A 25,872-nucleotide genomic window follows, 5' to 3' on the forward strand; every position below is an offset into this window, starting at 1 on the left:
TTGTGACCACATTGTTTAAACAGACATTATATATATATATATATGTGTGTGTGTGTGTGTACTTTCAGAGGAGATTGGGGACACTGACAATGCAAGACATGCAGTGTATATGCCTGATCCATCCATTGTGTATGTATGAGTGGATCTCTGCTATATACTGGATCAAATTCCAGCTTCTTGTTTCTCAAGGCACTATCCCTGTGTCTCTGGCTGTGGTCTCCATCTAGCACTGTGACTGCACAGAGGGTGTAGCCATGGTGCCTGCCTGGTCTGAACACATAATATTGCATTCCCCGCCTAGAACATCCACTGGAGGGCCCATGACCAGTGCTTTCTTCTTGCCAACTTTTTAGGACTCCTCTTTGGCAGAAACCTGGTGAGGGGTTCCTTGAATGTATATAAATCACAATCATACACTAAACACAATGAAGATAAACTGTATTCCACGTGATGCCAAAGGAACATTGCAACAATCCATTTACATGAAAAAGGTCGACATGGGTTTAAATTTTTTGTGCCTATACTGACATGGGTCGACATGGACACCGTGTAAGTGTACCATGTCCATATAAGTGTACTATGTCACCTCGCACGGCTCCCTGCACTCACATGCTTCGGGCATGGTGCCTCACTACACATATCCTCCATCTATGTCCACATAGATGTGTGAAAAAAACCCTTAAAAAATAAATTAAAAATTGCAGTTTTCTGGGCATGGTTAGAAAAATGCAGGGTCTGTGACATCAGCGCCAGCCTCAATCAGCCTGTATCTGTTGCAGAGTTGTGGAAGGGTCTGGATTACTCACATTTGCACAGAGTGGGAAAATCAGTACATTGTGAGTGAATTGCGCAAGGATGTGCGTCAGGATAGCGGAGAGCACAGGACAATATGTCCAAATGATCGTTTTAAAGTGGCTATTATAGGCGGAAGACCTTGAATGTCATTACCAGAACATCCCAATTGCCTCAAGGTTCCATTTACCTAAAAGCTTTTGCTATTTCTTTTGCCAAACCCTTTGCTCAGGATCTAAGGGCAGGGTTGCCTACCCTCCATCAGCAGCAATAGAAACTGAAAGCGCCACTGACTGACAGGACACTGACCGCAGCAGCACTGGGGACTGAGGAGAGCAGCAGCTGCAGTGGCCGGGGACTGAGGAGAGCAGCAGCTGCAGTGGCTGGGGACTGAGGAGAGCAGCAGCTGCAGTGGCCGGGGACTGAGGAGAGCAGCAGCTGCAGTGACCGGGGACTGAGGAGAGCAGCAGCTGCAGTGGCGGCGACCAGGGACCTAGTTGAGCAGCAGCAACTGTGAACCAGGAGGCCGGAGAGCAGGAAAACCATGAGGCCGGTGCCAGGGAACGAGAGGCCTGCAGATCATGGTAAGATATGCCTCCTCTCCCCACTCTCTCCTTCCACCTGTTACCTCGCCCCCTCTCCTTCCACCTGTCAACTCACCCCCTCTCTGCTTGCCCCCCATTTCCTCGCATCCTTCCATCTTGCCGTCTCTCACTCCAGTCACCTCCCCCCCTCCATCCCTCGTCACCTCGCCCCTCATCACCTCCCCACATCCCATCATCTCCTGCCCTCTCACCCCCGCATCACTTCAGCCCCTGTCAGCTTGTTTCCCCGTCACCTCACTCCCCCTGGCCCCCCCATCAGCTCACCCAGTCACCCCCCCCCCTCTCTCCTCCCCCTGTCACCTCCCTCCCTCCCCCTGTAACCTCACCACCTTTCGTCTCACCCCATCACCTCACACCCTCTTGCCTCACCCCCGTCACCTAACCACCCTTCATCTCACCCCATCACCTCACCCTCATTGCCTCACCCCCATCACCTCCCCCCCTCTCTCCTCCCCCTGTCACCTCACGACCTCTTGCCTCACCACCTTTCATCTCTCCCCACCTCACCCTCTTGCCTCCTGGTTAGGCTGAAGTAGGGAGGGGTGAATGGATAGGCTCTCACCTCACCCCTTCTTGCCCCCTGTCACCCCTCTGTTTCACCCCTCTCTTCATCCCCACCCATCTTTCTTTTTTTTAGCCCCTCCCAAACACTGTCAATTAGCATTCATGGTTTTTCTCCTTTAAATGAAGAAACAAATTGGAGTCCTGCTGCCAGAGAGCTCTGCCTCCTGTGTGACGATGAACGCTCCATGAAACCATGCAACACTGCGTAGGAATAAGGTAAGTAATATATTACTTCACAGTAATACAGCATTTCAGCTGCCACCAACCTCCCCCCTCTGTCCACCTCAGTCTATACATCACACAAGGCCTCACCACTACCACTGTTTCCTGTTCTGTCAATCCTATGACAGCTGTCTTGCCCGACATTGCTAGATACCACTTATTAGCTCTCCCCGTCCCGTTAGCTCTCCCATTTCTAGTTCTCTCTTCCATGATCTCACCCCTACGCCGTGTCTCTGCCACCCTCTCTCACCCTTGCTGTCTCCTCTTTTTCACTCTCCCCTTGCCCCCGCTTTCCTTTTTCTCTTTACCCGCTCTCTTCTCCCTTTCCCTCTTTCTCTGAACCCTCTCTCACTCCCTCTTCATCTCACCTCTCTCTGTTTATCTCTCTCTCTGCCCCTAGTTCCTCTTTCTCCTCTATCTCTGTTCTCCCCACTTATTTCCTCACGCATATCCGCTCTCTCTTATCTCCCTCTCTGACAGTCTCTCCCTCGTTCTGGCTCTCTACCTGCTGCTGTCTCTCTCACTCTCTCTCCCTAACTCCCTCTCTCATTCTGTCCCTAAGGGCGGGATGTATTAATATACATCGCCGCCCAGCCGCCGTAATGCTTCCGCATATGTACTAACATATGTGGCTAGCATCGGGGTGCGGTGATGGAGACCCCCGCGATACCTGTAATGTGGTGTGCGTGGGTCTCCGTCACATCCCGGCAGCTGTCAGTGTCCCCGGCGTCTCCTCCTCCCCCCTGCAGCCGGATGTCCTCCCGGCTGTGACACCTGCTGGGGGAGGAGGAGATTGATGGAGGACGGAAGGGGGGGGGGGGTCGCGCGGGCGGTGATAGAAGCCATAGGCTTCTATAGGGTATCACCACCCAGAGGTGGCGATACCCTGCCCGGCGGAGACGGGGCGGACGGGTAATGGTACATAGGAAAATGCGGTAAAACCCCCGTTTTAACGCATTTTCCCTTTAGTACATCCCGCCCTAAGCCCTTTCTCTCCCTGACACTCATTGTCTCTTTCCTTGACACCGCCTCTCTCACACACACACACACCTGTAGCCTAACCCTATCCATACACACACACAAATAGCCTAACCCTATTCATACACACACACACACACCTGTAGCCTAACCCTATCCATACAAACACATACACACACAAGTAGCCTAACCCTATCCACCCACAAACACACACCTGTAGCCTAACCCTATTCATACAGACACACCTCTAGCCTAACCCTATCCATATACACACACACATAGCCTAACCCTATCCATCCACAAACAAACACACATATAGCCTAACCCTATCCACACACACACCTGTAGCCTACCCCTATCTACACACACACACACAATTGTAGCCTAACCCTATCTATACACACACATCTGTAGCCTATTCTATCCATTCACCCCTCCCTACTGCAGCCTAACCATAATCTTTCATAGACCCTGGCCTGCAGCATAACTGTGGTGGGGAAATCTCATGAGGGGGCGTGGTCAGCCAGGAGGAGGGGAAGTGATATATAAGGTGGGAGAATACCCTCCCCCTTGGCTGACCATGCCCCCTCACGAAATCCCACCCCCATTAGGGTTGCTTTGAGAAATTTCCAGGGCTGCTTTAAAATCCCAATCCGCCCGAGTGTGACTGATCTGCAGAGGAGTAGTACAGTCTCTAAGACTGGAAGCAGGTTTGCCGGCCCTGAGGTGGCGCTAGACTGGCTGGGATCTGGAATATCTAAAAAAAAAGAAAAATAAATCGTCAGGGATTGGGAGCTGGGCTGGAACCTGTACTACTGGAATCTGGGCTGGATCCGAATTGTTGCTGGAATCCGGTCTGGAACCAGAATTTCACATGCAATGATGCAACTGTGTGCTTGGCAGCGGTGTGACCAGGGAGGTGCTTAAAGTACTATCGGTACTTGTTTCCTAGAACGGCGCCCACTAAGCAATTTGCTTAGTGGGCTATTCTGCGTAGGGAAATCGCTTCGCATCGCATGGGCCATTTTAGTGCCATGCGATGTGCCATGCGATTTTTTCATGTAATTTATTCACTGCTATGTGTGCCCCAGGGCATCGCATCGCACCTCCCGCAAAATCGCATGCGATTTTATAGGGTGTGCAATGCCATTACATTAGGTATACAATAATATGATTGTATGTCCTAAAAAATAGGTTTTACGCACCCCCCCCCCCACACTATACACGGCACCCCGAAGTGTGGCGAGCCCCGCGAGGGGCGGCGGAACGCGTCCTCTGTCCTTTTCATACCGCCACTATCAACGTCGGCGTGGAGTTGATCTTATATAGCGCGGCGAGCGGACGCGGAATACATGTAAAGTAATCCGCGTCCCCTCGCGGGGCTCGGTGGCTCGCTGCTCTCGCCACACTATATAAAATCAACGTGGATCGTGGTGGTATGAAGAAGTCAGAGGACGCGTTCCGCTGCCCCTCACAGGGCTCGCTGCGTTTGCCAGTATTCGGTGTGGCGTGAATACTGGAGAGGTTTGTAAAACCTATTTTTAGGACATACAATCAGATCATTGTATAGCTAATGTAATTGCTTCAGGTATTCCAGAGTTATGCTGGATATCTTGTTTGCCTGACCCACTTTGTGTAGTGGCCGGACTCCTTTTTGGCCACCCGGGACCCCTATGGGTGCACTAGGAGTGTCTTACTCCCATAGTATTTTTTGCCAGATTGTAAATCACACAGATGGAGCTGGCGCAGGCTGGCAGACAGGAGCTCCATCTGATGGGGACGCACAAGCATCTCACACGCATACCTATCAGCAAGGCGGCCGGGAGCGGCTTCACTTCAGGGAGACGGGCAGGGAATGGGGGCAGACAGGGGGAGCTGCGGGGAGGTGCCGAAGACTGGCGGTGGAGGGCTCCGACGAAACAGGCGCGTGCGTGCCACCCTTTTGTCGGCTGGCGCGGGGTGGCAATTGGCGATTTTCTATCGCCAGGATCCATCTGTATGTCTACCAAGTTTGGTGTAATTCCAGGCATTCCAGAGTTATGCTGGAACATACACACATACATACACACATACATACATACATACACACACACACACATACATTTTACTATACAGTATATAGATGGGGATATATTCATCTAAACTTCTAAGAAGCAAAAATGGATATGTTTCCCACAGAAGCCAGTCAGATTCCAGATAACATTTATCAACTACATTCTAGGAATTGATTGCTAGAATCTCATTGGCTGTTCTTGGCAATAGCTTTGCTTTTCTGTTAACTTAGAACTCCTTCCTAATGTGTTCAGTGGAATGACCCTCCTAATAAAATTAACTTTTCTCATTTGTCTGATCACACAATTTGTGCATATTACAGTTAGAGGTTGGCATGTGTACATAATATGTACTCATTTATTTATTTATTAACAGTTTCTTATATAGCGCAGCATATTCCGTTGCGCTTTACAAAGGAGACAGTGATACAACAAACAGGGTATTTACAGACAATCAAAGGTATGAGGGCCCTGCTCGCAAGCTTACAATCTATAGACATGTTGTAAGGTGTGTGCAGGGCTTGTGTAAGGCTTTTCCACACCCTAGGCAAAACATCAACCTACGCCCATCTCCCCCCCCCCTCTCAACCCTACACTGCCATCAATACCCACTGTCAAGTCCCTGCTGACCACTTTGGGCTGATGTTCTTTGAAACATGTCATAAGTTAGATTCTTAGTAAGAGACAGGAGGCCATAACGCTTCTTGTTGTTTGGCATACCATCTTGTATACGGGGCTGCCACCAGGAATTTTGGGGCTCGGAATGGATTGCCAGTCTGGGCCCTACGGGCCCCCCTCCCCCACCCCCTACCGGGAACCAGGGGCGAATTGGGGATTGAAAGTGGCCCTGGAAAATATCTGGAAGTGGCCTCATGTGGGCGGCAGAAAATCGTTAATGGGTGGAGCCAGCATAACAGTAGGCGGAGCCGCATCCAGCAGCACTGGGACTTATATTTACTGGGAAGGAATGGTATGGGGAGAAGTAAGTGATGCGGGAGGAGGCGGGGATGCAGCCAGCAGCGGGGAGAGTGGAGTACAGCGTGCAGGAGATGGTGGGGCCCCATCCAGCAGCAGGGCACTGTGCAGTGTTGTCAGCGCTATACATGGCCTGGCAAGGGCAGATCCAGAACAAAATGACAGGGGGCACAATAACATGGAAGGGGGGGAGGCTATTTGTGCATGTTCCCAAAACCGTTGACATGCATCAAAACAAGAGCATAGCCTCAAAGGGAATGATGAGGAGAGGCAGTGGGTAACAGTGAACAGGTGATGGAGAGAGGCAGAGGGTGATGTCTTGGAAAGTCCGATTGAAAAATGGGGAGATAGTGCCACAGGGGAGAGGTAGATGGTGATGCAGGGGGTGATTGGGAGAGACAGATGTAGCTAGGGAAGGTGGACAGAGGGATGGGAGAGAGAGTTGGTGGGTGGGAGGTAGGTAGGGGAGTAAGTCAGTGAAGCACAGAGAGCGAGGGGAGAGTGAGATAGAGGGGGGGTGACAATGGAAGAGACAGGGGGATAAAGATGAGAAGAGTGATGGGCGGGGAGAGAGGGGATAGGGAGGGTGTGAGTGAGAGACAAAGAGAGGGGGTGAGAGTAAGCAAGAGACATGAAAATAGGGGGGAGAGAGAGAGGGAAGACTGAGAGAATGTAGAGAGCGAGAGCATGAGAGGGGTGAGTAAGTGATCAGGGGTGAGAGAGAGGTAGCAAGAGAAAGAGAGGGGGTGGGGATAGTAGGGGAGGGGAAAGAGAGATGGGAAGAGTGACAAAGGGAAGGGAGAGAGTGTGTGAGAGAGGGAGAGGAGGGTGAGTGATGGGGAAAGAGATTGGGGGAAGGCATAGTGGGTGAGAGACACAGAAAGAGTGGAAGAGTGAGAGGGAAGGGAGATGGGGAGAGTGTGTGAGATAGAGAGGGGGAGTGAAAGAGATGGGAGGGGGAGCAAGGGGATGAGAGTGGTGGCGTGAATGAGAGGGGAGAGTGGGCGGTGGGAGAGAGACAGTGGGGGAGAGAGGAGGGAAGGTGAGAGGGGGAAGAGTAAGAGGGGGGGTGAAGGAGGAGAGTGAGTGAGTGTGAGAAATAGGTGGGGGAGAGAGAGCATTGGTAAAGTGTGCATGGGAGCAGCATCAAGATCCACATTCACTGCCTTACCGGTAAGCAAGGGCATCCTACTTTGTGTCCCCGGTTCCTTGTAAAGATGGGTGTGCTCATGAGGGAGAGGGGTGAACTTGTTGTTCAGGGCTAGACTGTTGCACGCCGCCGTCCGGTATCCCCAGTACCCGGACGGTCGGCGGATGTAGAGCGGTGCAGCAGGGCTGGTGACGCTGTCCGGCAGCGTTCCAAGCCTCCTTCTGAGGCCGGGCGTCGGGGCATTGCTAGGCAACGTCCCCGAACTTCCGCCCAGCGGCAGCACACGCGTGTGTGCTGACGTCACGCAGGCGGCGCTAAGTTTAAATAAGAAGCCGGCGTCTGCTGAGCACAGACGCCGGTTATAGCTTTCACATCGCATTCCGGGTCCCTGGCATTTCTCAGTGTTCCTGGATACCCGGATTCGCCCCTGGTCATCTCTGGTCTCCCTGCCAGTTCCTGTTGGTGGATCCTGTGTCACATCTTGCTCCAGTGCCCCAACTCAGCTCCGCTGGTGTTTCCCCCAGGCAGTGGCGTAACTATATATTTTGCGCCCCCCCGCCAAATTTTTTCGGCGCCCTCCCCCCCATTCTCATACCTGCCGGTCACTGTCTCCCTCAGTCACTGCTGCGCTGCTGCCCGGCCGCATCTGCGTCACTGTCCCGTCACTCGCTCCCGGCGCCGGCTCCTGCTGATAATGAAAAGTGACTCTTAGAAAATGGCTGCCAAAACTGTCTGCAATACGGGGGCAGCCATTTTCTAAGTGTCACTTTTCATTATCAGCAGGAGCCGGCGCCGGGAGCGAGTGACGGGCAGTGACCGCAGATGCGGCCGGGCAGCAGCGCAGCATGTAACTATAGCCCCGCAGCCCCCCAGGCGCCCATAGTTACTCTGCGCCTCCCCGCCATGGCGGGGGCTGCGGTGGCTTAGTTACGCCAGTGCCCCCAGGGTCATGTAAGTGCTCCGGTGAAGCCTGGTGTATTCCTTTGGGAGCTGCCGAGTTCCTTTGTTATTAGGCTGTTCAGCCATTCGTCCAGTTCCCCTGCTGGGGTATTGGACTTGCCCCGCCGTGGGCTTAGCTCATACTGCTATTCTGTTATTCACTTATTTTCTCCCTGGTCCCTGCTTCCAATTATTCATCTCTGTTAGGCAGGGCTCTCCCTTTCTTCCTGTTCCTGTTTTGGTTTTGGGGATTCGCTACGTAGCCTTGTTATATTTTTCAGTGGAAATTCCCCGTCAGTCATCCCTGGTGCCTGCGACTGGGTCGCATTCCCGTCTTTGGCCTGGTGCCGGCAGACAGGGGGTCTTTTACAGTCAGGCCCAGTAGTCAGAATATCCTTTTGAGTTACTCCTGACGATCACTTATCCTTTGTCCACTCATAGACCTAGCTGCATCGGGGTTGGAGCAGGCCTAACTCACTCCTTCGAACGCGGCGGCCACAGGTGAAGCCTAGTTCCTGCAGGGGTTTGTCATCTGCCCGGGGTACTCAATAGAGTCAGTATAGTGTTCGCTGTGGCCGTCCTAACCGGCGGTCCCAGATACGGGTTCACGCCTGACCTCCTATTCCCTGCCTCCTGCTACCTGTACTCTGTGCCTAGCGGCAAACATAACATAGACTGCCCAATGTCCCATGGAGGTGCCGCAGCTCCTGATGTGTCAGTCAGCGGTGGAACTATCGAGTAGTAGGTTCAGGTGCAAACATATGCTTTGGACCCTCAACAAACGGCGTTTCCACCAGCCCCACTAAAGAAAACAAGACTGTTAGTACGTTATTGCAATGAGTGCCCAGCATTTCCCCACATGCTCCCCAAATGTCTCACTAACATGCTCCATCCACAGCAGCACATTCCCCAATATACAGCTTCACTGCACTACATCCCCCATAAATTCACCATCGGTACCTTCATGCTTAAACCCTTAACACTTAAACTTAACTAAACTTATCTAAAAATAACGACACGGACACAAGTGCTGGCGTTTCAAAATAACGAATGTCAAATTTATTTTGACAACAAACTAAAGACTATAATATTGGTGGCGGCACTAAAGAACGGTCAGATTAAAGAAAAGGGGGTGGGTAGGGTCACCATAGCATTCACACACCGCTGGTGACCAACTCTCCCAGCCAACCACCGGTGTCGGTGGAGGCAGCCATCTTCCGTGCACAGAAGTATGGCTCGTGACAATCGATGCCTGGAGAGCGCACCCACTAATGTACACACATTCCATCAACACAATTGACCGTTCTTTACCGCCGCCCAAAGAAGAAAATAGAGACAGAAAAATAGGGATGGGTGGGTGGGGAAAATCCCCAGAGAGGAAGTCACTCTCTGGTCAGCAGACCCTTCTCCCCCCACTAGTTCCTCCCACTGCACCCATTGGCTGCCAGACGCAGCCCTTCCCCTCACTGTTCTTCTAGCCAGCATGAAACCCCTTCGGTGATTTATGTCACCTCTAACTTAATCAGCCATCGGTGTTCCTTAAATTCACCATCGGTACCTTCATGCTTAAACCCTTAACACTTAAACTTAACTAAACTTATCTAAAAATAACGACACGGACACAAGTGCTGGCGTTTCAAAATAACGAATGTCAAATTTATTTTGACAACAAACTAAAGACTATAATATTGGTGGCGGCACTAAAGAACGATCAGATTAAAGAAAAGGGGGTGGGTAGGGTCACCATAGCATTCACACACCGCTGGTGACCAACTCTCCCAGCCAACCACCGGTGTCGGTGGAGGCAGCCATCTTCCGTGCACAGAAGTATGGCTCGTGACAATCGATGCCTGGAGAGCGCACCCACTAATGTACACACATTCCATCAACACAATTGACCGTTCTTTACCGCCAAGCTAGGCCCTAAGCCGTAGCACCGCCACCAACAATAACAACGCTCAGCACTAATTCCTCAAAAACAAAAACAGATCATCCAAAAACAGCACCATGCCCTCCGTGCTCAGATGCACGCCATCTTCCCTATACAGCTCTGCTCTCTGAAAAACGATGCCATCATGCCGGATGACACCCCCCCCCACTCGCCAACACATATCGCTCCACGGCTGTATTCACCTTCCTACGAGAGCTATCCACGCGCGGGCAAGATCGTGCCGATCTCCAGACACGCCTGGGAATCATATTAGACCAAACTAGTTTACAAGCCGGCCATGCCTGCGCAACAATATGAAAATCCCTGATTATCAGCGACCGCAACTCCAGGGTCGTGCATTGCCCCACATCATTGCCGCCCAAATGGATGATCAGCACCCTGGGAGTGCCGTAGCTCTGCATGGCCCTCAACAACTGTTCCTGCAAGGCACACCAGCGCATCCCTCTCACACCCAACCACCGCACCACGCTTGCTTCCGGGTACATGCACACATCCGAGGCCACAGGCGACCTTAAGGCCCAATACACGAAAGAATGGCCTATGACCCACACGCTCCTGACATCCTGCCGACCTGCAACAGGGTACGAGAAATTAAAACCATACCAACAATGCAAACTGAAACAACACTCATACAAGGGGGGAAAGAGATAAAGTTTTTTGGACCATGGCACCAGATCTTGAGGCACAAAACACACAAACCCCCGGAGTAAACTAACAGTTACGCCATGACAAATTAAAGATCAGCCAAATTGTGCCCCTGGGGGAAATGTGAACACACCTCAAGACCCCCACAGGAGGTTGGCGAGTGCTTATGCATCCAGTGAACCATGATCCGGTAAAGTGACAGAAAGAGTTGGCCGAATGTACCTGCGAAATACTGCGGAGCGCCATCGGCCCAGAGACTGAATCTCTGCGTCGGAGCGCCCCCCCCCGCAGCTGCAGACGTAGCAGCCCCGATCCTAAAGGAATGAGACCCAAACTTCTTTGGATCGAGGCCCAAGGCCCCCAGCGCCCGGCCCAGGACATGGCAGAACTGGTACCTAGTAAGCGGTGACCCGTCCTCATGCATCAACCACGCACCCGGGCGGTCGGGGCGCACGCATTGAAAGGCAAAGGCCATCTCAACCGGGCACACCCCTTCCACCGTACCTGGGAGCAAAGACAGCCACCGCCCCCTCCCAGCCTGGTCCGTCTTGGACCGTCGCATGTGACACAATACAGAATCCCTTTGGACCACCACATCGGTCACGTCCAAAGGCGACGGGGCATTCCTGGACGGTGCCACCAGCTCTCCAATCCTAAAGGCCCCATGATATGCCATTGCGTATGCCAACCGGAACAGTAGGACCTCATAGCGAGGGTAGCAAACGTCCCGGAGGGCACCCAGCAGCGGTGGGAGCAGTGCAATATCAATAGGCCGCCTTCGATCGGAGACTGCCGGAGTGGCCCGTTGCCAACCCCTCAATGCCCTAGAAACTAGAAAAGACCTAGACGGGTCAGCACGACCATACAAAGATGAGAAAAAGGAAACACCGGACAACACCCGCCTAACCGCGGCAACAGAGAAATTCAAAGAGTATAGGTGCCAAACAAAGGCCACCATAGCCGCCCTGGGAGTCTTACCTGCCTGCTCGGAGGAGAGCCTGAATTGCTCCCACTCCTGCCACCCCTCTTGGTAGCATCTCAGAGTCCTTGGTGCGATGGCCCGCATGGCTAAGCCCTCCATGCCGGCCTGATCATCTACCAAACATAAGGGGGACATGACTCACCAACGATGTCTGCATCGGGGGCCAAGGTGTGAATTCCGGGCCCAATCCCCCCTAGATAAAGAATCCGCGATCGAATTCTCCACCCCCGGCACGTGCTTGGCAATTAATTGGATGTTTAAAAGCAAGCACCGCAAGACTAAGCGTGACAACAACCTCAAGACAGGGATCGAGGAGGAGCCCTGACGGTTTATCGCCTGAACCACCCCCAGGTTATCGCACCAAAAAACTATGCAGGAATTTCTTAATCTATCCCCCCATAGCTCAAGGGCCACCACAATGGGAAATAATTCCAGCAACAGCAAATTGCGCGTAAGGCCCTCTGTGACCCACTCCACGGGCCACGGTGCCGCGCACCATGACCCGTGCAGGTAGGCTCCAAATCCAATCCCGCCAGCAGCATCCGTGAACAGTTCCAATTGGGCATTGCTACGCCGAGGAGCCGGCCATATCAATATCCCATTGAAACGTTCCAAAAATGAGCTCCATATTTGGAGATCCCTTTTTAGCTCAGCAGATAAACGCACGAAATGCAACGGATGCCGGATCCCCGCCATGGCGCGTTCGAGTTTTCTGCAGAAAACCCGACCCATCGGGATCACCCTGCAAGCAAAATGCAGTAAGCCAAGTAGCGACTGAAGCTGGCGCAACTGAAGCTTGCCCGCGCACAAAGCCACTGAGACCACCCCTTGTAGCCGTTCAAGCTTATCAAGGGGAAGCCTGCAGCAGCCAGCTAGAGTATCGATTTCTATCCCGAGGAATGAGAGGCAGGTGACTGTCCCCTCCGTCTTTTCCACTGCTATGGGCACCCCAAAAAACTCAAACAACCGCTGTACTACGCCCAACAGTGCCGTGCAACGTGAGGACCCAGCCGGGCCCACGCATAGAAAGTCGTCTAGGTAATGTGCCAAGCCCCACTCACCCGACTCCCTCTGCGCGCACCAGTGCAAGAAAGTGCTAAAACGCTCGAAATAAGCGCAGGATATCGAGCAGCCCATGGGCAAGCACCTATCCACGTAGAAACCCGTGGGTAGCCGAAAGCCCATGAACCGGAACGAGTCCGGATGCAATGGAAGCAGGCGGAATGCCGACTCCACATCAATCTTCGCCAGCAACGCCCCCGCGCCAAAATTTCGCACGATAGCCAAAGCCTGCTCGAAAGACTGATAAGTGACCCGGCACAACTCCTCAGGAATTGCGTCGTTCACCGATGAGCCTGGCGGGTGAGACAAAAGTTGAATAAGCCGAAACTTACCCGCTTCCTTTTTTGGGACCACCCCCACCGGGGAGAGCACCAAATCCCCGATCGGAGGGGTCCCAAAAGGCCCCACCATTCTCCCTAACCTCACTTCCTTAGCAACTTTTTCCAGCACTACGAGGGGCATGTCTATGGCTGACTTGAGGTTCCTGGGGGATTTCGTGTTAACCACGCCTCGAATGGGGAGACGAAAGCCAAAACGGAATCCGTCTGCCAGGAAAATCGTGCAAGGTCTGTCCGGGTAATCGCTCAGCCATTGGACCATGCGATCCACCCGATCCGGGGAGGGGGCCTTACTGAGGAGCAACCCCGGCGGCTGGCCTAGGCGGAGCGGCCCCTTGCCTGCCACGGTTGCAATCCCTGACAGGGTGAGGTCCCCAACACCGAGCGCAGGAATGTTAAAATCTACAGCGGGTTCCCAGGTTGCAGCCGACCCCATTGAAGCCAAAACATCTACCCGCGGGTGCTCCACCCGCGCTGCTCCGAAAGGGGGGAGAGGTCGCCTAGCAACTGCGCCTGCAGCCGTAGGGGCGGGAGGAGCAGGAGAGGGAGGGGCAGGGGTCGTAGCGGATGACGCCGGCTTCTTGCCCACCCAAAGCTCCACGTCTTTGCATCCGAAATCTATGATGGCTGACCCCGACTGTTTGTGCCGGAAGTCCTCATCATATGATTTCCATGCTGTGCCGCCATCTGACATGAACATTTCATGAATCATGTGCATATAACGCACCATATTCATGTGTTCTTGCGGCCTGGTCTCTAGATAGCATGCGGCGAACATGAAGAGCCCCGCCTGCCATCTATGGTAAGTGCAATACGCTGCTTCTCCTATACCCCCCTTTTTCTTCGCAGCGCGATAGTCCTTCTCAGCCTGCGCAGTCATAGTGAAGAAGCTCACAAATTTTCCTTCATTGATTCGCTCCTGTACGCTCCTGCGCAAACCCCTGCACACTGCTGTATAATCGCAGCGCACCACATTTCCTTTTGGGAAAAGTGGTGATCCCGAGCTCCCACTGGTGGAACGGGAGTACCTACGGCGTCGCCTAGAATGCCGATGCCTCCGCCGCGACTTACGCCCACCTCCTCCGACGTCACTGAATTGGACCCGGAGGAGGAGGAGGTGCGTGACCTGCGCCTGCGCCGCTTCGCCTTACGCGCTGACCCACCTGATGTTCCTGGCACTGCTACCGCCATCGTCTGAGTCGCTGGGCTGGACGTGCCCCCGGAACCGACCAGCAGCCCTGATGTCGCCACCTCCACATTCGTTGTCGCCAAAGGAACCGCCGGCATTGGAGCGGGCACCACACTTTGTGAAAGGGACACACTGGGGAGCAGAGCAGAGGAACTACCCGGCTGCGGCCCCCCTGAATGGGAGCTCGAAGGGGGCTGACTAAGCAGTGGGACTAGCACTGACACCAGCTGCCGCCACCTGTCTTCGGCTTGCACCGCCCCCCAGCTTGCTGCGCCGACGGGCCCGCAACCTCTGACCCCGGGACGCTTGTGGCACCTCCCCCGCTCGCGCGCCTAGGCAATAGCCTGGACCTGCGCAGCCACTGCCTTCTAGCCAAACGCAATGGGGACATACCCACCCTAGCCGGGGATGGGGGGGGGGGTTCACCACCTCCCCAATATTCCCCTGCACGCTTGTGGCCTGACTAGGCCTGCGCCCACCCCTAGCCATCTGACTGGCCAACATATGTACACGGGGGGGCGGGCCGCAGGAGTCGCAATACCCTCATCCCTAGTACTGGCTCTAGCCATCCTGCTTGCCAGGATTGGTATGCCAGATGGGCGCCCTGTTGCCATGCCAGGGCCCCCACCATAAGTGCCCCCACGTGCCTGCCCTGCTGAAGCTAAATTTACTGCAGGCGCCGCCTCGGGCCTACCGCCCGCAGCGACACCTCTCCCAGCTCTAGTAGCCGGCGTTATTGCGTGCGCAGCACCGCTGCGAGCCCCCCTGCGGCCTCTCCCCCCTCTCCCGGCGGCGGCCGGGCGTCCCGCAGCGCGCCGGGACCGCCGGCCGCGTCATCGCCGTGTGACTCGGGGCTGGCCGCTTCATCACGGAGGGACCCGCGACCGCGCGCCACGCCCGCAGCAGACCGCTGGACGCCCGCCCGGATCCCCCGACCACCTCGTCTCAGGCCTGGGGAGGCCCTGGCGGCAGGACCGGGCAAGAGTAAGTCCAGCGCGTCAGCAAGGCGGGCGGGCAGACGGGAAGCGCGCGACGGCCGTGGCATAGCTACGGAGCAGGTCAGGGACAGCTAAGAGAAAGAGAGGGACAGAATAGGATAGAAACAAAGGCTATAGGAGAGGAGAAAAAAGGGGGTTAGTTATCAAATAACAGGGCAGCACGGGAGAGAGTCAGAAAATAGGTCTTACCAGATCCTGAAAATCCCCAGAGAGGAAGTCACTCTCTGGTCAGCAGACCCTTCTCCCCCCACTAGTTCCTCCCACTGCACCCATTGGCTGCCAGACGCAGCCCTTCCCCTCACTGTTCTTCTAGCCAGCATGAAACCCCTTCGGTGATTTATGTCACCTCTAACTTAATCAGCCATCGGTGTTCCTTTATATGCTGTATTACATTACATACTACACCACTGCACTACAGTCCCCTTATACACTGCACTACATTACTACACTACATCCCTCTATACCCTGCACTAGGGGCCTTATTCTGGTTCACTCCTCCTGGAAAATTCCTTCTTAGATGGACAAAACCATGTGCACTTCAGGGGGGCAGATGTAACATGTGCAGAGAATTAGATTTTGGTGAGTTATTTTGTTTCTGTGCAGGGTAAATATTGGCTGCTTTATTTACCGCTGTGAGGTCACTACATGCTGTGTAATATCATTATGGGTCACTACACGCTTTGACCCATATTTAACTTATTATTAATTAACGCACACATATTCCGTAGCGCTTTACAGAGAATATTTGAACAGTAACATCAGTTCCTGTCCCAGCGGAGCTTACAATCTATATTCCCTACCACATATACACCCACACAGACATTCTAGGTTTAATTTGTTGGGAGCCAAATAATCTACCAGTATATTTTGGATTGTGGGAGGAAACCGGAGTACCCTGAGGAAACCCACACAAGTACTGGGAGAATATACAAACTCCGCACAGTTAGGGCCATGGTGGGAAATAAACCCATGACCTCAGCGCTGTGAGGCAGTAATGCTAACCATTATACCATCCATACTGCCCAATATTCACATTACATAGCACGTAGTGGCCCAGTCATATCACAAAGCATCTATATTCACATTACGCAGTGTGTAGTTACCCATACTCGCATTACACAGCGCAGTGTTCCACAGTCACATGATACAGCGCATAGTGTCCCAATCACATGACATAGCCCATAGTGACCCAAAGTCACATTACACAGTGCGTAGCTCGCATTACACAGCGCAAAGTGTGCCACAGTCACATGACACAGCACATAGTGTCCCAATCACATGACAAAGCCCTTAGTGACCCAAAGTCACATTACGCAGTGCGTAGTTACCAATACTCGCATTACACAGCGCATAGTGTCCCAGTCACATGACACCGCCCATAGTGACCCATATTCACATGACAAGGCGCGCAATGACCCATAGTCACATTACACAGCACATAGTGACCCATATTAATATTACACAGCATGTAGTGTCTCATATTTACATTACACAACACTTATGCTCCTTTCCCACTGCAGGTCTAAAACGGTAAACTGCTGATTTTTCAGCGCAATTTACCATTTAAGGCTGCAGTGGGAAAGCGCCAGAGTTGAAATACCGGTTAAAGATAACCGGTATTTCAACCCTTTCAAAAAGCAGAGTCCTACACGGTTAAATACCGTTTTTAAGGCAGTGGGAATGCCTTTTAAACGGTATTTAAACTCCAGGCAGTCCCTGTGCCTGATGAGAACTAGTAGTTCCCACTTTGCGCATGTGTCATGAGTGCAGTGCATAATAATGAGCCGCTCATTACATATGCACATATGTAATGAGCGGCTTATGCTCTGCGCTCATGACACATGCGCAAAGTGGGAACTATTAGTTCTCATAAGGCACAGGGACTGCCTGTACCCCGTATGGACCCCCACTGCCCTGCATCCCCGGCCTGGATCCCCGTGCAGGTAAGTACAAGGGGAGGGGAGATGGGGGAACAGGGGGTTAGGCACTCTTTACACTGGGGGGGGGGGGTTAGGCACTCTTTACACTGGGGGGGGGGGGTTAGGCACTCTTTACACTTGGGGAGGGGTAGGCACTCTTTACATTTTAAACAGTTCACTGCAATGGGAATGGTACTTAAACGGTATTTAAAACGGTAATCTGCTGCAGTGGGAATGCTAATACCGTTTTAAATACCGTTTAAAAATACCAGTACTTAAAACGGGTCTGCATAAACACACACAGCAAAACACAGACAACCAGTAAACATTACTGACACCCCCCCCTCCCAGCAAACATTACTGACACCCCCCTCCCAGCAAACATTTCTGACACCCCCAGCAAAACATTAATGACAACCCCCTCTCAGCAAACATCATCTACTGACAACCCCCCTCCCATCAAACATTACTGACACCCCTAGCAAAACATTAATGACAACCCCCCTCCAGCAAACATCATTTACTGAAACTCCCCCTCCCATCAAATATTACTGACCCCCGTAACCATTGCTGTCAGCCCCAGCAAAACATTAATGACACATACACAACCACCCCCCCCCCCCCCCCACACCCTTCCCAGCAAACATTACTGGCACCCCCCCTCTTCAGACTCTCTTCAGACTTCCCTGAGCCCCTGTTGACCGAGTCTGCGTTGTGCTCCTGTGCTGTGGCTGTTGCTCTGAGTTTGCTGGTCTTGCTGGGCTCCTCCATTGCACATGATCATGTGACTTCCTGTTCAGGAGCCGGAGAGGTCAGGTGGCATTCTGTTTACACTGATGGGAGGGACGAGGAGGGAAAACGGACGGGAGGGAGACGCTACCTGCCTGTCTCGTACTCTGTAATATCTAGCTGCTAGCATGACAGCCTGCCCTGGGCAGCGCGGAGGAGAGGAAAGGGGGAGCCTCCTTACACACTCACAGGAGATAGTGCTGCCAGCGCTGCTGCTGCCTGCAGTGTCACACAGTATGACAGGCTGCAGCAGCAACAACACCCATTCCGGCACCCCTGAGAACAGTCCGCAGCCAAACTTCCTCCACAGCCCCGCTTCCTTCTTCTGACATGTCCTGATTCCTCCTGCTGCTGGCACCCACCGCAGCCCCACTTCCTCCTTCTGACCTCCGCAGCGCAGTCCCGCTTCCTCCTCCCTGGAGCTCTCTGGCTACAGCATCGGCTCCCCACAGCCTGGGACGCAGGGACTGATTTTACGGAGAGGAGGACATAGGGTTGGAGGATTTGAGGCTGCATCCAGCAGCGGGGCACTGTGGGCAGTGTTGCCAACTCTGAAACGTAAAACAAGCAACTGATGACCAAAAAACAAGCCCAACCTAATCCTAAAAAGCCCAAAAACAAGCCCAACTTACATTTGATTATAGATAGATATTTTACGTATTATATATACAATCTACAAGTAATGTCTTAACAATGATATTTTATCAGCACAAAACTGTCTTTTAAAGAATACTATAACACTTCCTGTTTGCCTCATTAATGAGGCGAAGCAGGAAGGGACATCGACAAGATGTTTTAACATTCTGGGCCAGATTCTCTAAGCTTCAAAGGTGATAAAATAGAGTGATAAACAGCCAGCCAATCAGCTCCTGCCTGACATTTTTCAAACACAGTCTGTGACATGGCAGGTAGGAGCTGATTGGCTGACTGTTTATCACTCTCCATTTTATCACTTTTGAAGCTTAGAGAATCTGGCCCCTTGTCTACCGAAGTGGGCGAGCACAAGCTCCCCCCTGCCTGTACTGGGCATGCGCAAGATCTCGCTATTCACGTGAGATCCCCAGCGCAGCCCGAAGCCAGCAGCAGGGACAGTGATGTCGCTGTTTTGGGTATAGGGCTTAATCACCTGCAGCTGTTGAAGCGGTTAGTGGCAGGGGGTGGAATGGTCAGCGCTGTTTACCGTTCATACATTTGCCTTGCATATCGGCTCTTATTTACATTGGGGAGAAGCGGTATCAGTGCACATAACACGCGCTGATACCCCCTTCTTCCCCATAGCGCGCGCCTTTATACAACTGCGCCAATATGACATATTTTACTTTCCTTTTTTTCTCTAAAGAAAAATCTTAAGTGAACATTGTCCTTTGTACGCACTGAGAAATATTTACCATACATGGTGCGACAGGCGCTGTACGTTTTGTACTAGATCGCATGCATTTTGAATGCAATGAGATGCAATGCAATCGAGTGAGCACATACTTTTTGTGCTGTGCAATGTGCGCGGGAGCGCACATCGCACCCATTAAATTGTACCATGTGTGGACAATCTTACTACAAGCATCAGTGTTAAAATCAGATTAGCCCTAATTAATACACACAAGCAGCAACATAGATAATGGGAGTTATTACCTTTTCTATAAGCCTAGTTCTCAAATGTGTTTGTCCCTTATCTCTGTGCTTAATAACTGAATTACAGAGAAAAACACCACCAAGCCCAAAATAAAACAAGCCCAAAACAAGCTACTAAAAAAATTATAAGCCCAAAAACAAGCAACAAGCGACCAGCAAAAAAAAAATAAGCAACTCATGAAAAAAACAAGCCCAAATCCGCTTGTTTCAAGCTGACTTGGCAACTATGACTGTGGGACGCTGATGCTGAATGACACACAGGGGGAAGGGGTGGCCAGGGAGGAGTCACTGTATATTTTACTGTTATTCGGACCTCACTGACCTCGGCCTCCTGGGAAACTTCCCGGTAAATATAATGGCCAATCCACCCCTGCCGGGCACCATGTATGAGCTGTCAGTGCGCGGACCCCCATCCCCCCCCCCCCTTCACTTACCGCCCGACTCAACAGGTCCCGCACCCGCAGCACAGCCTGGCTTCTTCAATTCAGGACGCCGGCAGCCAATGAAAATGCAGCTACAGCGGGTGAGCCAATCAGAACTCATGTAACTGCATTGAAGAAGCTGGGCTGTGCTTAGAGACCTGCTGAGGACCGAGCGCAGCACAGGCAGCCCACAGCAGAGGGTTGCTGTGGGCAAAATGAGCTCCCCAGGCACTTCCAGAGGCCGGGGCCCAGGACAGCTGTACTCACAGCACCCTCCTGTCGGCGGCCCTGCTTGGATATAGCCAGTAAGTAAAGTTATGGCAGTTGGGAAAACTGGCCATCCTTCCCAATAACTCTGAGGGCAGTATTCAATGTAAATATTAACGACGTGCAGCGATCCTGTTTAGGATTCGCTGCACAGTCGCCACTGCCTGCCGTGTTCCAGAGCCTCGCTGTCCCCAGTATTCAATGTGGAAGGGGCTCGCTGCCCCTGACCTCGAATTTGAGCTCCTGCGGCGGACGCCGCAGGGAGCCTGAGGATGGCGGCAGGCAGGGAGATGGAAGTCTCCCTGCCTGCCCCAGAACGTATGTGGGGGGAGGTGGGCTCCCTGGGAGCCAGGCAGCACAGGCTGCCCCCCGGGGGGTGCCAGCAGGGGACCGGGTATATTCACTTCACCCGATGGTACATATGTTATGATCGGGTGAAGTGAATATATGAATATCTAATGAGCGGCTCCCGCCCCCTGCTGGCTGCTCAGTGTAAAAAAAGCACATGAATAAAAATAGCCTGCCCCTTCTCAGAATAAAATTCCTGATTTTTTACACCAAATGTAAAACAACAACAACTTTAATTTAAAAGTTCACATTCCACTTCACCATAAAAAGATAGCGATTGCTACACGGTGCAGCATGGCGATAATAACTTTGAAATGTATTTGCCATCTGTTCTTTGAATAGGGTGATTCACTTTTTTAGTCAAAAAATCGCCTTACAGCACAAAAATAGCATAAAATCGCCGTAGAACATGGCGAATCAGCCTCATTGAATACTGCCCTATGTGTGATCACCTAAAGAGCAGAGTGAAGGTAAGGTAGAATAAAGAGACCATTGGTTATCTGCACAAGTGTTATCACCATGGAAGGATGCGGGAAGGCTGTTAGAGGCCCCAAACCTATATAGATGTACAGTATGCTAACAATTTGTTCACCAGGCTGTTCTTTGTGATTACAGTGCAAGTGCATAACATTAAATATAGATTGTAATAGTTACATGGTGGATCGTCACTATATTTCCTTTAATTATATACTTTGGAATTCCTTTGGGGAGATTTACAACTTAAAAAAGAAGAAAGAGGCACCTACTGATAAGATCTAATATGATCTAGCATTTGGAGGAGAACGGAACAGCTATATTTGAGACGCACATCTCTACTGCAATTGAGTAAGGGTGTTCATGCAAAAGCAACCTCCTGCATGGTGTGACTTCAGGAACTGTGGAACAATAAAGAGTGCACCTTCCCTAATCATGGCAGTCTGGGGATACAAGCCGAGCCGGTGTAGGGCTTCTTGGCACTCTAGGCCAAAAAATTCAATCTACTGCCCCTCCCCCACCCCACACTGCTACCAATACCCAATCTACAGCCCCTCAAGTGTGGGGGCGGCTGTTACATAGTTACATAGTAGGTGAGGCTGAATAAAGACTTGCGTCCATCTAGTTCAACCTAGGGTTTAACAGCTTATACCTTGTTGTACAGTATGTTCTGATATTTTTAAAGACAGATTATGTTTCTTATTTGTACCCACGGATGTTTTTAACCGATAAATGCTTATCCAACCTTATTTTAAACATATTTATTGTTGCTGCCGACACCACTTCTCCAGGAAGAGAGTTCCAAAGTTTGACTGCCATGACTATAAAGACATTTTTTATACTAAGGGAACGAAATCTTCTTTCCTCTAATCTGAACTTGTGTCCTAGATTCCTTTCTAGGAGAAAAAAGGGTGTTTGACAGTTCCTTATATTGGCCCCTGATATATTTGTACATGCTGAGCATGTACCCCCGTAAACGTCTTTTCTCTAGTGTAAATAGTCCCAAATTGCTTAATCTCTCCTCGTAGCTTAAATTCTCCATTCCCCTGATTAGCTTAGTTGCTCTTCTTTGGATTTTTTTCTAATTCTATGATGTCCTTTTTATAGTGCAGGGCTCAGAACTGCACTGAGTATTCTAGATGCGGTCTAACCAATGCTTTATACAATGGCATAATTACTTTTGAGTGCCTAGTTTCCATGCCACTTTTAATACATGCTAGAATTCTGTTGGCCGTTTTTGTTGCTATATGACATTGAGCACTACACCCCAGTTTGTTATCTATTTGAACTCCGCCGCCACCACATGCATTAAGTACAAGCATGACTTCCTGATACACATGCTTTATTATGTGATAGGCAAACTCATGCCCCGGCACCCTAGGCGTCTGCCTAATATAAAGATGGCCATTGTCTTATACTGTAAGTTGCCACTTCCTTATTTGATCATATGCTTATGTACGGTGTATGCTTATGTATGTTGTTAGGTGCTGTGAAACCCTTCAGGTGCCATATAAATAACACATATTATTAATTACAATAAAAATAATAGTAAGTTAAATCCTGAAATAATTAGTGTGTCATTAATACGGATAATAAATATACATATACAATATACAGATAGTGGAAGTTATTTTTATTCCCACAATTGGATTCTATAGAGCGTAGCATTCCATGATAGTATATAGGATGAACACCACATAGCCATCACGTTCTCGTTCAACAGGGCAACTAGATGTAACTCTGGGTAGACACAATGGGTGAGATTTAATAGGATGAGAGATTCAGAAAGTGAGAGATTTTGTGAGAAATCTCCAGTTTTTTTAAAGTGGCAATCATTTACACAGCAAAACCAGTTTGTTTTTGCAGTGTAAATTATTGCCGCTTTAAAAAAACTGGAGATTTCTCACAAAAAGACACAATGGGTGAGATTTAATAGGATGAGAAAGTGAGAGATTTGGTAAGAAATCTCCAGTTTTCTTAAAGCGGCAATCATTTACACAGCAAAACCAGTGTAATTTTGAAGTGTAAATGATTGCCGCTTTAAAAAAAAAAACCTGGAGATTTCTTACCAAATCTCTCACTTTCTGAATCTCTCATCCTATTAAATCTCACCTTATCTGTCCAATCTTTCTGGTTGGGGCAAAATCCAGTCTAAAACCGATGCTTCCACAAACAGCAGACAGGATCACTCACGGACAGAGAACCGGAGCCAAGATGATTGTAGGATTCAAGAGGACCATGCGCGCAGTGTCCATGACAGATGGAGTCTTCAGGTCCAAGCAGGGTGGGGAGAAGCACAGTGTAATCAGAATCCAGGGAAAGCACCCCCAGGCCATCAGACGATGATCCAGTGGTCTCTGAGAACATTACCCTGTTGCTGTCTACTGTAGCTCTGACACAGCAGGAATACTGTTATATACATGTGTTTGTGCAGGAAATGCAATCCCTTTTTTTTTTACTGGACTCCAAATGTTCTAGAAATGGCCCTAATCTTTGCACAACTTTTGGTATTCTTTATATAGAATATAGAATAATATATGTTTAGCAAATGAAGCTGAAAGTTGTCAGTACAGTCACACAGTCAGTCTGACAGCACATTTACACGGTTCTAACTTAACAACAACAAAATGAATATTGCGTTGGTCCATGGTGGCTTTGCCACTACCAATTCATAAAGAACTGGTATCCCCATCGCCAAGGGGCCACGCCCGATAGCCATGCAATAACAGCCACGGGTGGGGGGGGGGAGGGGGAGTGGGGGGGGGGGAGTGGGGGGGGGATGGGTTTCTTTTGTCTCAGGTTCCCAAGCCTGTATGTGGGTCTCTTTTGTCTCAGGATCCCAAGCCTGTATGTGGGTCTCTTTGTCTTCGGTTCCCAAGCCTGTATGTGGGTCTCTTTTGTCTCAGGATCCCAAGCCTGTGTGTGGGTCTCTTTGTCTCAGGTTCCTAAGCCTGTATGTGGGTCTCTTTTGTCTCAGGATCCCAAGCCTGTATGTGGGTCTCTTTTGTCTCAGGTTCCCAAGCCTGTATGTGGGTCTCTTTTGTCTCAGGATCCCAAGCCTGTGTGTGGGTCTCTTTGTCTTCGGTTCCCAAGCCTGTATGTGGGTCTCTTTGTCTGAGGTTCCTAAGCCTGTATGTGGGTCTCTTTGTCTCAGGTTCCTAAGCCTGTATGTGGGTCTCTTTGTCTTCGGTTCCTAAGCCTGTATGTGGGTCTCTTTGTCTCAGGTTCCTAAGCCTGTATGTGGGTCTCTTTGTCTCAGGTTCCTAAGCCTGTATGTGGGTCTCTTTGTCTCAGGTTCCCAAGCCTGTATGTGGGTCTCTTTTGTCTCAGGTTCCCAAGCCTGTATGTGGGTCTCTTTTGTCTCAGGATCCCAAGCCTGTGTGTGGGTCTCTTTGTCTTTGGTTCCCAAGCCTGTATGTGGGTCTCTTTGTCTGAGGTTCCTAAGCCTGTATGTGGGTCTCTTTGTCTCAGGTTCCTAAGCCTGTATTTGGGTCTCTTTTTGGTTCCCAAGCCGGAGCTGTTGCTTTAATTCAGAAGATGATCCAGTGCCAAGAAAAGGTGAGAGCATTCCTGTGACTTCCACCTGTGGCATATCTCTCCTGCCAGGCTAGTTATCTGCAGGTTCAAGTTCTTCAGGGAGTCCAGCTTCACTATCAAGGTCCTGTGAAGCTTCATCAGCAGCAGTCTTAAGGCGATATCGCCTGTACCACCAAATGATGCCCACTGTTATTGCAGTAAATGATAGAATGATGATGGCAACTGCTGAGCACGTGGTCATCAAAAAATTGGTGTTTTCTATCCTCAGATTTTCTCTCAGCTGATCAAAATATTCGCTAAGGTCAATTTCTTCTTCTTCTTCTTCTGTAGGAGTTTCTTCTTCATAGTCTGAAGTTGGATTATTCTCCTCATAATAGATGTTAGTTCCATCATCTTGGGCCAAGCGATCTTCAGCTGCCCGAATTGGAGCTCCATTGCCCCCAGTAATCACTAATATTAGCAAAAAGAACATCTGTAAACACAGCATCTTCAATACAGGTCTGATTCCACTGACAACTTCCTTTCAAATGGTTCCTGATGATCCTGGTGCAGCCTATGACATCACAATCAGCCACAGCCTCAATATGAAATGTTCTGTGATGTCATAATGGAAACCAGGGAAGTGGCTGGGACCTTAACAGGATGCAATTTGTATTATACAAAAGATTAAAAGGTTTTGTTATCCATAGTGCACAAATGATTAAAATATGACTTTTAGAAATGCTGTTTCAAAATGATATGTCAGTGAAATATTGTCATGGTTTATTAATATTTGTTACTGTATGCTGATTACATTTTGGATATGCTTTTTGTCTTTGAAATCTTTAGGGTCATCTTCTCAAGATGTAAACATTTGGTAAAAATATATATTAAAATCCACTGAAAAGAGAACTTGAAGAGTAAACTCATTACGTCATCCATGTTGGAGAAAAGGCTGTATCTTTAGGGCATCCAAAAACACTGAATACTCCTTGTGCTCAACAAATACACATCATTTGGCATGTGGGGTGGTCTGATGGCATGTGGTGAGGCACGGAATTTAAAGG

Source organism: Crinia signifera, chromosome 5 (genome assembly GCF_055691185.1).
Source record: "Crinia signifera chromosome 5, ASM5569118v1, whole genome shotgun sequence".
Classification (NCBI taxonomy): domain Eukaryota; kingdom Metazoa; phylum Chordata; class Amphibia; order Anura; family Myobatrachidae; genus Crinia; species Crinia signifera.